The 14978-nt window shown below is 42.0% G+C and overlaps 2 protein-coding genes across 6 annotated transcripts in view; both read left to right on the forward strand.

Annotated features, from left to right (window-relative positions):
- LOC133775298 (uncharacterized) overlaps positions 1 to 14978 on the forward strand; it is a 993905-nt gene that overhangs the window by 253335 nt on the left and 725592 nt on the right. The gene's annotated exons all lie outside the window — the stretch shown is intronic.
- PLSCR4 (phospholipid scramblase 4) overlaps positions 9162 to 14978 on the forward strand; it is a 48284-nt gene continuing 42467 nt past the window's right edge. The window contains exon 1 of one of the 5 annotated variants that reach the window (XM_062213506.1): positions 9162 to 9320. The gene's annotated coding sequence lies outside the window, so the exon portion shown is untranslated. Of the gene's footprint in view, positions 9321 to 9636; positions 9715 to 14978 lie in introns of those variants that run through there. The other 4 variants (XM_062213497.1, XM_062213469.1, XM_062213478.1 and 1 more) reach the window with 4 other exon arrangements.

Below are 14978 nucleotides of genomic sequence, written 5' to 3' on the forward strand. Positions count from 1 at the left end.
GCAGATGGTTAATCTGCGCCATAGCGCCAGCCCCAGTTTTATAACTTTTTATAACATGAACAGGCTGAGAATTTTCAAAGTTTTAAAGTTCTGGTTCACTTTTTATTCTAAATTCCAACTTTAACTAATTTCTCTTTTCCTGCAATATACTATAGGTTATCAAAAGAAACCAAGCAGATCCTTTCACACTTTGCTTAGAGATTTCTTTCACCAAATATCCTACTTTATTGCTTGCAGCTTCTTCATTACATAAAACACTAGGAAATGAACAAAGTTCAAGCAAGTTCTTTGCCACTGTACAAGAATGATCTTTACTCCAGTTTCCAATAATATGTTTCTCATTTTCTTCTGAGACCTCATAATAACGGCTTTTACTATTCATATATCTACCAACATCCCCAACACTTTAATCTTTAGGAGGACTTTCTCTGCAGATCTCTAATGGGTCTTCACTAGTGTGTGGTAAGGACAAGCTTTCTGTTCCATAGATGGTACCTGCTGTCATGTCCACACATGGCAGAAGGGGTGAACACTGTGTCCTCATATGGCAGAAGGAACAAATGCTGTGTCTTCACGTCGTGGAAGCCAGAGATGCTCGATGCAGTATTTTTATAATGGTGTTACTCCTACTCATGAAGGCAATGCTGTTTATTTTTTTTAAGATTTATTTTTATTTATTTGAAAAGCAGAGTTATACAGAGAGGACACACACACACACACACACAGAGATATTCCCTCTGCTGGTTCATTCCCCAAATGGCTGCAAAAGGCAGAGCTGTGCCAGGCTGAAGCCAGGAGCCCAGAATTTCTTCCATGGGCCCAAGCACTTGTGTAATCTTCTGCTGCTTCCCCAGGTGCATTAGCATGGAGCTGGATCAGGAGTCGTACCCATACGGAATGTCAGCATCGCAGGTGGTAGCTTAACCTACTATGCCACAATGCAGGTCCTGAGGCCTCATCTCTCAATACTATCACACTAGGTATTTAGGGTCCAATTAACGGAGGCACTAACATTCAGACCACAGCAATATCCTATCCATATTCAGGTATGTTTATATGCAAAGGAGCTTCAAACGTTCCTGTAAAATGGAATTAAACTTTAAAACTATGACTCATCATATTTTTAGTGCAATTTAATTTCAAAATAATTTAAGGACTTTTATTTTCTTTTTAAGCAATCATTTCCAATGGTGCTTCTTGAAGTGATATTTAAATTATTTTTGATAGGAATATCATGTGTTCTCCAAACACTTCAGCCTCTCTTTTATTATTCTCATGTTTTGGAGATGCAACTCATTTTCCACTCCATATATAGAAATTATTTTGATCCAGATAATAAAAGTGAGTTTAAGCTTTTAAATTGTATAAACTACATCCACGGGGACAAAATATTATGAAAATATCTATTCAAAAGTACTAGCAATTATCTTTTCCACATCACATAATATGAAGATTCAGAAAACTAGTGAAAGGTAAACTCAGTCCCAATTTTCAAAAGGAAAAAAAATATTGTGTTTTAGGAATTACACTTGAACTCTCTCTCTCTCACAAACACACTATGTATTGGTTTCCTAGTGCCACCAAAATAAATTATCCTAAACTAGATCACTTTAGACAACAAAATTTTGTTCTACCACAGGTTTGGAGTTAGAAGACTTAGAAAAAAAAGTCAGTAGTGTTGGTTCCTTTGTAGAGCTCAGAGGAAAAAAAAAAAATAACTCTTCTATAGCTCCAGTGGTTACAGGCAATTCCTTGTGTGGACATATGCCTCTAAGATCTGACTATACTGTCATGTGATATTCTCCTTGTAGGTCTCTTTGTATCCAAATTCTCTACTCTTGTAAGGACAGTTATTGGACTAGGGACCACCCTAATCTAGTATGGCCTCATCTTAACTGGATCACATCTGTAAAGACACCTATTTTCAAATAAGTTAATAATATGCATAGGGACCATGGATTAGAGATTCAATACATATTTTGGAAGAGAAAATTCAACCTCAACACATGGCAATGTCAATTTCATAATTGGATGTGAGCATTCATTGAAGGGAGTAGTAAACAGCATTAACAATTTTTTTAAAATTATCGAATTGCATATGACAAACTCTAAGGAAAAAAATCTAACATGATAGGTAAACAGAACAAAGATTCAAATTAACCTTAACAGGCCACATCTGATTTTAATCATAAATCCAAGAAGTTAATTGGTTTGATGAAGAAGATGAACTTAAATAGTCACAATCAAAGTTTCAATTTCCAAAATTAAAAATTAGTTGTCTATTTGGAAAATATATCTTAACTTTCAAGTGTTAGTTTGTTGAGACTGACTAATAAAGACTCCCCAGATTTTTTTTAAAAATTAAATTTCTTTCTTATTTATTTGTATCTACTTGAAAAGCAGAATGACAGAACAAGAATAAGAAAGCAAAAAAAAAAAAAATTGCCAGCAGCAGTCACAGATGGGCTGGGCAAAGCCAGGAGGTCAGAACTCCATCCAGGCCTCCTAGGTCAGTGACAGGGACAAAAGCAGGTGAGCCATCATCCACTGTCTCCCAGGATGCATTATCAGGAAGCTGGAGAGAAGTGGGGTGGTTGGGACTTGAACTGCCACTATGACATGGGAGGCAGTTGTCCCAAGCAACTGCTTAACTCAGTGCAGAACAATGCCCACTCCCTATATTGTTTTCTTAAATTGCCATTGAGTTTCTGTGAGAGACCTGTAATTTAATGCCAAGTCTGTGCATATGTTTCCAAAAAGCACATAAAATGTCCATGGTAGGCATTTGCTATGACTTGAAAGTTGTTTGTCTCCTAAAGCTTCACATTTGGAAATTTACAGCACAATGTAGTGGTGTTGAGGTCTGAGGACTTTTATTTTCTAAAAATTTGTTTGAAAGGGAGACTTACAGAGAGAAAGAGAGAGAGAGAGAGAAAGAGAGAGCGAGAGAGAAAGGTCTTCCATCTGCTGGTTCCCTCTCCAAATGGCTGCAAGGGCTGGTACTGAGCCAATCTGAAGCCAAGAGTCGGGAGTTTCTTTCAGGTCTTCCACACTGATGCAGGAGTCCAAGGACTTGAGCCATCTTTGACTGCTTTCCCCGGCCATTAGCAAAAAGCTTGATCAAAAGAAGAGCTGCTGGGACACGAATTGGTGTCCATATGGGATGCCAGAGCTGCACACAGTGGCTTTACCCACTATGCCACGATGCCAGCCAGTAGAGGAACTTTTAAGAGATGAGGTTTAGTGGAAGGTCTTAGGGTCTCTCCCTCATTAATGGATTAATATAGGTCTCCCAGAAATGGACTAGGTCCTGCAAGAGACTGTGAAGCAAGTCCATAAGCCCGGTCCCATCTGCTGTTGGCCAGGCCCGTTTCCACTAACCCATATTATTATCATGCAGTCAGGAAGCTCTTGCCAGAATACCAACACCAGGCCAATTGGACTTCCAGTTACCAGAATCATGAGCCAAATAAACTTCCTTTCTTTATGCAGTAACCAACCTCAGTTACTTTGCCAAATCAAAACAAAATGAATGAATATAATACTCTAGAGAGAAATAATTTCATTATAAAACAATTGGTTCTAGTGACTTTCCTGAATAGTAGGCCAGAGGAGTTAGTTTGCAACATGAGTCCATTTCGTTTTGGGTCAAGTCCATTCACGAGGAGGAATCTGAAAATGAGGAACTGCACCCTCAAACACACTGTTGCGGGCAATATGTTCCTGTCTAATACAGTGCACAAACTGAAATGTGTCCCATTGTTCAAATACTCTTCTCATGCTGACTGGCTAAAAGACAAGTGGCCTATGAGAAAAGGTATGATCATTGTTTAATCCATAGAGTGCTTTGAATCCCAAAACTTTGAGGAGAGCATAAAATATTAGCACTGAAAACTATGGCTAATTTGTTTGTATTATTGATCGACAATTCAATACTATGTCACTAGGAAAAGCCTCTCTCCCACTGTGCTCTACTCTATCCATTCCCAATTTGAGGTTGCTATTACTTCTTACCTCTGTGCATTTTTTTGCTAAAAATTCAGTATATTCTATTTTGCTTACCCTTAACCAGAGAACTTACTATATATGAAGAGCTGAGGTCAGGAAATAAAAGCATAAATAAAATATTAATACCAAATATTAATTCCTCTAGCAGTGAGGTAGCGAGTGAAGGAGGGAGGGTAGCAAGGGAAGTATCACTATGCTCCTACAGCTGTATACATGAAATAAATGAAATTTTCTCCCTTTGAATAAATTAATAATTTGTTATTTGTTTTTTATTTTGACAGAGTTAGACAGTGAGAGAGAGAAAAACAGAGAGAAAGGTCTTCCTTCCGTTGGTTCACCCCCACAAATGGCCGCTATGGCCGGAGCTACGCTGATCCGAAGCCAAGAGCCAGGTGCTTCCTCCTGGTCTCCCATTGGGTGTAGGGCCCAAGCACTTGGGCCATCCTCCACTGCCTTCCCGGGCCACAGCAGAGAGCTGGACTGGAAAAGGGGCAACCGGGACTAGAACCCAGTGTCCATATGGGATGCCAGCACCGCAGGTGGAGGATTGACCAAGTGAGCCATGGCGCTGGCCCCTAAGTTAATAATTTTAAAAAATAATAATACTGAGGGACCAGAGTTGTGGCATATCAGGTAAAGTCACCACCTGTGATACTGGCATCCCATATGGGCAACAAATCACAACCCAGCTACTTCATTTCTGATCCAGCTTCCTGCTAGTGGCCCAAGTACTTGAAACCCTATAACCCACAAAGGAGACCCAGAAGAAGCTCTTGGCTCCTGGCTTCAGCTTGGCCCAGCCCTGGACGTTGAAGCCATCTGGGGAGTTAATCAGTGGATGGAAGATCTTTCTCTCTCTTTCTTCTCTCTGTAGCTCTGAATTTCAAATGAATATAAAAATCTTTTTTTAAAGAAGTTAAAATTGAAACCAATAATATAGTTTCACCAAGTAAAAGCAGAGGTCAAAGTTATTGCAGAATAAAAGAAAAATGTCCACCAAGAATTTGTCACGCATTGGAGATAGTTATTTTGAATGAAAATAAGATAATAATATTTTCTGATTTCAAAAAAGCTGCAAAAATTTTCCCTGCTGCTGTTCTTCACTACAAGAAATACTAAAGGAAGGTCTCCAGCTGAAGAGTCACAACCATAGATAGAACTCAGGTCTTCAAGAAAAAATGAGGGATACATGAAGCTGTGCGTATGTAAGGTAAATGCAATAATGACCCACATAGCCAGGTTCCACTCAACAACAGACTGCAAATATGATGGTGGGTCCATAATTTATAAGGAAATTGATGAGTTCCAATCACACAAACCTGAAGAAGCAAGAGAAAGAGAAACTGTTGAAGAAAAAGAACCTCCAAGAAAATTCACCAAAGTTTATCAGAATCTTTTGTAGACTTCAATAAGTTCCTTAAAAGTTTGAAAACATAGTTTTCATCAATAGAGAGCAATGCTCATGGTGCATTATCTGCTTACAAAAAAAGTTCATGATTAAAAAAGAAACAAAGCAAGCCACAGTAGACCAATTTCCGAATAGCTTGCTACCTCCATAGGAAGAGACACACAGGGCTTTCAAGAGACATTCCAGAAAAAAAGGCACTGTTATCACAGGCAATGACAGCTCCATGTGTGTAACTGCCCCTGAAGACCTCCCAGTATGGTAACAGAGGGAGAAGACAGGACATTGGTTATCCAGACTCTGTGTAAGCCTAGGCTAATGAGTGCATCTGTGTTTTAGTTCTGTTGTTGTTGCTGATGTTTTCCAAAGATTGATTGATTGATTTGAGAGGTAGAGTTACAGGCACAGAGAGAGCCAGAAAGAAAGCTTTTCCATTCGTTGGTTCACTTCCCAAAGGCCGCAGTGGCCAGAGCTACGCAGACCGGAAGCCAGGAGCTAGGAGCTTCTTCGGGGTCTAGTCCCATGTGGGTGCAGGGGCCCAAGCACTTGGGCCATCCTCCGCTGCTTTCTCAGGCTGTAAGTAGAGAGTTGGATCAAAAGAGGAGCAGCTGGGACTCAAACTGGCGCCCATATGAGATACCGGCACTGCAGATGGAGGCTTAGCCTACTATGTATGTTTTGATTTTTAGCAAACACTTTCAAGTAGTAAAAAAAGAAATAAAGAAATAAATTTAAAAGTAGAAAAAAATCTAACAAAGAAAATAGATTGTACAATTATATAGTGTGCTTTAAACTTAGTTAATACAAGTAAGTCAAAAGTTAAAAAAACGAAAAAGTTTATAAAGCAAAAATTTTACAGTAGGCTAAGATTAATTTATTATTGAAGAAATAAAACTTTTTTTAAAAGATTTATTTATTTATTTGAAAGGCAGAGTTACCGAGAGGCAGAGGCAGAGAGAGAAGTCTTCCATCCGCTGATTCACTCCCCAGATCACCGCAATGGCTGGAGCTGGGTCAATCTGAAACCAGGAGCCAGGAGTTTCTTTCTGGCCCACACAGGTGCAGGGGCCCAAGGACTACTTTCCCAAGCCATAGTAGAGAGCTAGATTGGAAGTAGAGCAGCCTGGACTCAAACCAGTGCCCATATGGGATGCCTACACTGCAGGCGGCGGCTTCACCCGCTATACCACAGCGCTGGCTCCAGAAATAAAACTTTTAAAGTGGGGCTGGTATTGTGCCATAGCAGGTAAAGCCACCGCCTAGGATACCAGCATCCCATATGGGCGTTGGTTCAAGTCCTGGCTGCTCACTTTTGATCCAGCTCCCTGCTAATGTGCCTGGGAAAGCAGTGGAGGATGGCCCAAATGCTTGGGCCCCTGCACCCACGTATGAGACCTGGAAGAAGTTTCAGGCTCCTGGCTTCTACCTGGCTCAGCCTCGGCCACTGTGGTAATTTTGGGAGTGAACAAGCTGACAGAAGACCTTTCTACCCTCTCCAACGTCCTTTTAACTCTGCCTTTCAAATAAATAAAATAATTTTTAAAAAACTTTTAAAATAAATGTATCTTAAATGTACACTGGGTAGTTCAGGCCTTACTACTCACCACTCATGGACTCACCGAGAAACCTCCAACACTGCACAGATGTGCTATATTTTTTATCATTATATCATAGTTTACTGTACCCTTTCTATATTTAAATGTTAAGCTACACAAATATTGTGTTACAATTGCTTACATTAATCAGTTCTGTAACCCGCTGTACACATTTGTAATCTTGGAGCAACTGGCTATACCACAGAGCCCAGCTGTGTATCATACTACACAGGTGAGTGCAAGTATAGCCTATGACACTTGCACATTTCTAAAAATATGTCCTCGTTGTTGAGTGTCGAACGACTGTGAAAAAGGTATCATATAGTCTTATTTTAATTTCGGGAAAAAAACAACTGACTGTAAGCAACACTGATTTCATCTTCTTGAATAGCATATAATTTACATGTGTATTTTTAAAAAAACAGCAATGGCTTAGAACATTGAGGAAGTAAAAAGTGCGGTTGCAAATTTCTTAGTTTATCTTTTGTGGTATCGTGCTCTTTGTGACAACATAAGAGCAACCAGTAAAAAGGAACTAATACAAAGAGATATCGCTGAGGAGCAATAGAGACACTGAAATAGGGTTAGTATCAAAAGCAGTAACGGCACCATCCCTGGAAGTATTAAAGTAGGATGGTCATGTCAGGAATTTCAGAAAGATATGGGTTTGGATCATTCCTCTTCCTGTCAAAACCTATGATTTTCGGCCGGCGCCGTGGCTCAACAGGCTAATCCTCCGCCTTGTGGCGCCGGCACACCGGGTTCTAGTCCCGGTCGGGGCATCGATCCTGTCCCGGTTGCCCCTCTTCCAGGCCAGCTCTCTGCTGTGGCCAGGGAGTGCAGTGGAGGAGGGCCCAAGTGGTTGGGCCCTGCACCCCATGGGAGACCAGGAGAAGCACCTGGCTCCTGCCATCGGAACAGTGCGGTGTGCCGGCCGCAGCGCGCTATCGCGGCGGCAATTGGAGGGTGAACCAATGGCAAAAGGAAGACCTTTCTCTCTGTCTCTCTCTCACTGTCCACTCTGCCTGTCAAAAAAATTAAAAAAAAAAAAACTATGATTTGGAGTCCATGATCTGTTCATCTTCACAAGCCTGATTTTGCTCTTGATTCTTGTGACCACATTAGACGCTCAAGTTCATAAATTTAATTTTCTTTGTCTCTCTCAAGCCTTTAAAACAATGTGAATACATACTACCATATTTTGCTCTGGCTTGGCATCGGTTTCTCTGGTTTATGTTTTCAATTAAATGTTATTTCTGCATTTGAGACATGTCTAAGTCAATTATTACAGAGAAATACAATACGAATTTTAAATCTATTCTCACACAAATACAAACAGTATGCAAACACGTGGAAATGGAAAATTCTACAACTCCAGCCCACATTCTCCTACTCAAACTTTTCCCGCAGTGGAGCAGGACCAAGTCCTCTTCTGGGCTTAATTAGATTTACTTCCCTCCGGTTCTGAGTCTTTATAAGGTCAGAGGACATGAAGGTTCTCCCACTTCCTGCTAGGGTTTTGTTCGTCCTACTTGAATCCCACTATTATGAATGAAGTATTTGTGCCTATCGAGAAAAACCAACAGTGCGCATTTTCCTCTCAACGTCAAAAAACACCAGCAACCTTGCCTTCCACTCCCCTTTCCTGGCGTCGTTCCCACTCTCCCTCACTCCCACATCGAATTGGCCTCCCCCGATCCTGTGGAAAAGAAAACAAAACGCCTGGGCCCCTTGCCCAGTGTTTCCAGCCAGCACTTCATCGCCAAGGCCAACTTTCCAAGCCAGGGGTCCGGGGTGGGAGCAAAGGCAAAGTAAAAGGCTGTTGCGTAAGAGCGCTTTCTCGTCCCTCCGAGGGCCCACGGCGCGGTTAGCAGAGCTCTGCTGGGTTCTAGAACCTCCTTCCCCCCGCGGCTGCAGGCGGTGGTGGGAGGGCCCTAATCTTTCTCTCCCACCTGGCGTTAGCTGTGACTTGTTTTCCTCTGCACTTCCTTCCCGGGGTTTCGCTGTCAGCCGCCCCACCCCTTCCAGGACCCCGCACTCGCAGGCAGCCGCTGTCCCAGCGCCGCCGGGCACCGGGTTCCGAGTCCGGAGCAGCCGGGCGCTACCCGGCGAGAGTGCGGGCGAGCCAGGGCCGCGCCCCTGCGCCCCTGCGCCCCGCGCCTCGCCCACCCCTCCGCGCGCACACTCTGGTTTTAATTTGAAAAATCCTCCTCTTCCGTCCGCCTTCCCCCACGCCTTCTCATCTCTCCCTTTCCTCCGCGGATAACACTGGGACTCCGCGTCTGGCATAGCTGGTGCGCATCGGGCGGGCGGTGAGTGTGGCGGGCCAGGTGGCCGAGGCCTCGGAGCGGGGGGCGCGGGGGGCGCGGGCGGCACCGCGCAGTCCCAGGCCGGCTCCGCGCTGCCGGGCATCCTCAGGTGGTTGTGCAAGTTTCAGGGCGGCCGACGGAGGGATCTTGACGCGTTCCCAACACTGGGCTGGTGCTGGGTGGCCCGCCCTGGAGGAGAAGGTGGCGGTAGAGGCTCGGGTGCAGGCTGTCCGCTGGCGAGGCTCCCCCAGCCTGAGGTGACAGGCGCTCTGGCGCCGGCGGGAGCCCTTTGCCCCGCTGCCCTGGCTGCCCACGCGTTTCTGTCTCGCGGGTCACGTCCCGCCTGACTGGCTCCCCTTGGCACCTCTCACAGCGTTGGGCCCGGCCACACTCACAGGTAAAAAGGGGTTACAACTTCCGTACAGGTTTGGCCAGGTGGGGGTCCATCTGAGCAAACAGGGAAATGTAATTTATTTGTAAGGGCAGGAGGAGCACATGTCCTGTTTATAAAAAAAAAAAAAAACGTATTTCAAGACATCCTTTATTTTATGGCCTGTTTATCGTCTCTTAAGATCTGCAATTTAGTTATTTTAAATTTTATGTTAGCTATTTAAAAGTGGAGCCACCAAAATTAGTGGCGATGAAGGTATTATACAGTAAAGGTGGCTAACCAACTTTTTAAAGAGCTGTTGATTGTCTTATATTCATGCTCCTATAATGGAGATGGATAGATATAGATAGATGATAGATAACCTCCATTTAGCTGTCTGCTCTCAGGGTTAGGCACTACGCTCAAGCATCCTTCCATGCTCCTTAAAAGATAAGGAGGCTTAGCATCAGTCTGTAATTTTATTGTGAATTGTTACTGGCCAGTAACATCGTGCAGAAGAACACATTCTGAGGGGAAAAGAAGACAAAGATTATCTGTGTGTTTACCAATAATGAGTTGTCCCCCAGGACACAACCACAAAGCTCACAGAAAGGAGAGTTTAGCAAAGTTTCCAGTTGCGTTTACTTAATTTATAGAAGTCAATCAATGGGTGTCCTGTACATAAACTAAAAAATACAGTAAACAAAATGAACTTCAAATTGGCAGGAAAAATGCAAAATTGTAAAAACCCATTTTTAAAACGATGTAAAAATGTAAGAATTTAAATGAAAATATTTTAAATGTATATATATGAATCCAACAAAATGCATGGCATTAATCTAGGTAAATATAAAATCACATATAAATTAAATAGAATCCGAACTGAATATCCAGTTAAATATCTAGATAAATATCAATTAAAATGTGTGTGGATTTATGTGTGTGTATATGGAAACTTTACTATGTCATAAAACATATTTTAAAGCTATAATGATTAAGACAATGGAACAGATGACTACTAGACACATTAATGAAACTGAAGAACCAGTTTAAGAGTAAAAGAAGGCCAGCGCCATGGCTCAACAGGCCAATCCTCCGCCTTGCGGCGCCGGCACACCAGGTTCTAGTCCCGCTTGGGGTGCTGGATTCTGTCCCTGTTGCCCCTGTTCCAGTCCAGCTCTCTGCTGTGGCTCGGGAAGGCAGTGGAGGATGGCCCAAGTGCTTGGGCCCTGCACCTCATGGGAGACCAGGAGAAGCACCTGGCTCCTGGCTTCGGATCAGCGAGATGCGCCAGCCGCGGCGGCCATTGGAGGGTGAACCAATGGCAAAGGAAGACCTTTCTCCCTATCTCTCTCTCTCACTGTCCACTCTGCCTGTCAAAAAAAAGAAAAGAGTAAAAGAAAAACTCACTTGATAGGCAGACACTCGAAAGATGATCATGGAGGAGAAATTAATTGATCTTGCTTGTACAGCCAGATATTTATTTGGAAAACTAATAATAAATATGGAATTCATTACTCTCAATGCACAAATGTAGTATGGATGGCCCACTTATACTAATTATATATATGAAAACTAAAAATAGGGCCCGGCACTGTGGCTCACTTGGCTAATCCTCCGCCTGTGGCGCCAGCATCCCATATGGGCACGGGTTCTGGTCCCAGTTGCTCCTCTTCTGGTCCAGCTCTCTGCTGTGGCCCGGGGAAGGCAGTGGATGGCCCAAGTGCTTGGGCCCCTGTACCCGCATGGGAGACCAGGAGGAAGCGCCTGGCTCCTGGCTTTGGATCGGCACAGTGCCAGCCATAGAGGCCATTTAGGAGGTCAACCAAAGGAAGGAAGATCTTTCTCTGTCTCTCTCTCTCTCTCACTGTAACTCTACCTGTCAAATAAATAAATAAAAGAAAAATCTTTTTAAAAAAACTAAGAATAAAAACCTGCATGTATATTTGTGCACATGAAATGTGAGTAAAGCATTTCTAAGCATATACAGAAACCCGGAGGGGGCTGACACTGTAATGCAGCAGGTGAGGCCGCTGCTCACTATGGCATCCTGTATCGCCAGTCGGAAACCTGGGTCCTCCACTTGGGAGCCAGCTTCCTGCTAGTGGGCTTGGGAAAGCAGCAGAAAAGGTACCAAGTCCTTGGGTGCCTGCCACCAATATGAGAGACTAGGATGGAGTTCCTGGCTCCAGGCTTCAGCCTGCTCCACAACTTGCTGTTGCAGCCTTTTGGGTAGTGAACCAATGACTGACACATTGCTGTGTTTCTCCTGTCTTTCCTCTATCTGCCGCTCTGCCTTTCAAATAATTAAATAGATCTTAAAAAAAAAATATAAGCCCATGTAGGGACATGATTTTTATGAATATTTGCATGCAAAAATAGATACAAAAGAATATTGCTAATAGAAAAAGATAATTTGGATAATATACCTAGAACTCTGAATGACCTTTAAAATCAGCAACCTAATTGAGGATAGTCCATCAAAGCAAAAGAAATGCAAATTATAATCATAATGAAGAGCTTCAGCCAAACTAATTATCTAAACAATGCAGTTAAAGACAGAAATTTTTGCATGCTTTACTAATTTTGAAACTGTGATACTGCTCAGTGTTGGTAATTCGATGAAAGAAATGTACTTTTACAAACTTGTTGGAAATTGGAATTGATACAACTTTTCTTAACAGCTATTGAAATTTTCAAATGATCATTTCTTATTGGAATTTATCCCACAAAACGTAACACCAAATTGACAAATAAAAATCTGTGTCAGAGATGTCTATTGTAGTACAGTGTGTAATCTAGAAAATATGCACACAATTTTACAACCAGCTAATGAGATTTAGTTATATAATTTATAATGCAGTTAGAGGGGAATAATGTATTGTTAAAGGCATGAAGAGGTCGAAACAGTGCAGCATGGATACAACGTGTATTGTAAATTAAATAGGAATGAAAACAAGTTCAAACAGTATATATGTATACATCTATAGTATATATGCCTACATATGTACAAAGGCATAATACTATTATAAATAATAATTTGGAATAGACTGAATTCCATATATTCAAATTGATTCTATATTTCTATAATACATGTATATTTACAAGGAAAAAGTGATTTCACTATAATAAGAAAAATAAAGTTCCTGATAAAGCTTGTGATTAGTAATTTGTACAGAATTTTCATCCTGGATAGATGAGTTGTAATTCCTATGAAAGAAATATTTTATCTTCTGTACGTATTCCATGTTGTTGTTGTTTTTTCGTTCAATTTGAATGTCCTCTTTTGACTTCTTTGGAAAACCCATTACTTTTCCTCCTTCCTTTATATTGATGGTTATGATGTTCAACGTAGGTATAGAAGTGAAAAATTTTTGGCCGGCGCCGTGGCTTAACAGGCTAATCCTCCGCCTTGCGGCGCCGGCACACCGGGTTCTAGTCCCGGTTGGGGTGCCAGATTCTGTCCCAGTTGCCCCTCTTCCAGGCCAGCTCTCTGCTATGGCCCGGGAGTGCAGTGGAGGATGGCCCAAGTGCTTGGGCCCTGCACCCGCATGGGAGACCAGGAGGAAGCACCTGGCTCCTGGCTTCAGAGCAGTGTGATGCGCCGGCCGCAGCGGCCATTGGAGGGTGAACCAACGGCAAAAAGGAAGACCTTTCTCTCTGTCTCTCTCACTATCCACTCTGCCTGGCAAAAAAATAAAAAAATTTTAAAAAATTTTAAAAAAAGAAGTGAAAAATTTTACGGGAAACATTTCATAACCTGTTAATTTTCTTTATAAACAGAAAATATGGGAATGTTCATATGCATATTTCACAAGCATTATATTAAACTTCACCTTTACAGTATGTACATATGTAGGTACATATGCTTTCCTTTAAAAAGGAAGATGTGGAAAATAGATTATAAAAAAGTTTAATTGCGTGGCAAAAACACAGTAAGGACAAGCAGCAGATTTTACGTTTTTGTATTCAGTTTTATTTGTTTGAAAGGCAGAGTGACTGGGGGAAAGAGACAGAGAGAAAGAGCTTCCACACGCCAGCTCACTTCCCAGATGCCTACAAGAGCTGGGGCTGAGCCAAGTTGAAGCCAGGAGCCAGGAATTTCATGTGGGTCTCTCACATGTGTGACAGGGACTGGAACCTCCAAGACATATTATCAGGAAGCTGGACAGGAAGAAGAGGCAGAGGTGGCCTGGATTCCAAGCACTCCAGTGGGATGAGAACATCCCAGGCTGGAATTTAATCATCTGAGCCTCAGAACCACACCTAATGGCACATTTTAAAAAATGAATATTCGCCTAAGATTTTAATACTCATCATATGAAGAATACACACACAGAGAGAGAGAGAGAGAGAGAGAGAGAGAGGAAGAGAATGAACATTTAACCTAGCAGTTCAAATGCCCACGTCCCACATCTCATTTCTTTGATTTGGTTGCTGGCTCTGGCTCCTAACTCTAGCAGCTCTCCAATGCAGACCCTGGGAGATAGCAATGATGGCTAAAGTAATTGGGTTCTTGCCACTGTTGTGGAAGACCTGGATTACATTTTTGGCTCTTTGCTCTTTACCTGGCCATTATGTAGGCATTTGGTGGGTGAACCAATGGATGGGAGCTCTCTCTTGCGTACGGTCTCTCTCTGTCTCTCTCTCTCCCTATCAAATAAATAAGTAAAAACCCACAACCAGAGAAATAGACAAATGACAAATAGGCAGATCGCAAAAAATTAGATGCAAATAACCTCTTAAAATTTTTATTTATTAAAGAGGTAGAGAAATAGTTCTTATCTGCTGATTCACTTCCCAGATGCTCAGAGTGACTAGGGCTGGGCCTGGGCCAAAGCTGGGAGCTGGGAATCAATCCAGGTCTCTCAGAAAGGTGATAAGAATGCAATTACTTGGGTAATCACTGATACCTCCCAGTTTCTGCTTTAGCTGGAAGGTAGAGTCCGGATCCAGAGCTGGTTATCGATGATATAGGAATTGGCATCTTAACTACTAGCCTAAACATCTGACCCAGAAAAAGATTTTTAAACAGATAATAAAATCTGCTAAACTTCCTCATGATAAGATACAGAAAAAAACACATTATTTGACCTATTGGATTGACAATGACAAAAAAATTGGCACAATACTATATTAGAAATTAATTTTTTGTTTGGTATATGAATTGATGCAAATACTTAGGAGTATAATTTGACACTATCTGTCAAAAATTGCACAGAATATTGATCCACCAATTGTGCTTCCTGAAATTTAATGCATAGGTACACAAAAATTATATAAGTTTTTTA

Source organism: Lepus europaeus, chromosome 2 (genome assembly GCF_033115175.1).
Source record: "Lepus europaeus isolate LE1 chromosome 2, mLepTim1.pri, whole genome shotgun sequence".
Taxonomy (NCBI): Eukaryota; Metazoa; Chordata; class Mammalia; order Lagomorpha; family Leporidae; genus Lepus; species Lepus europaeus.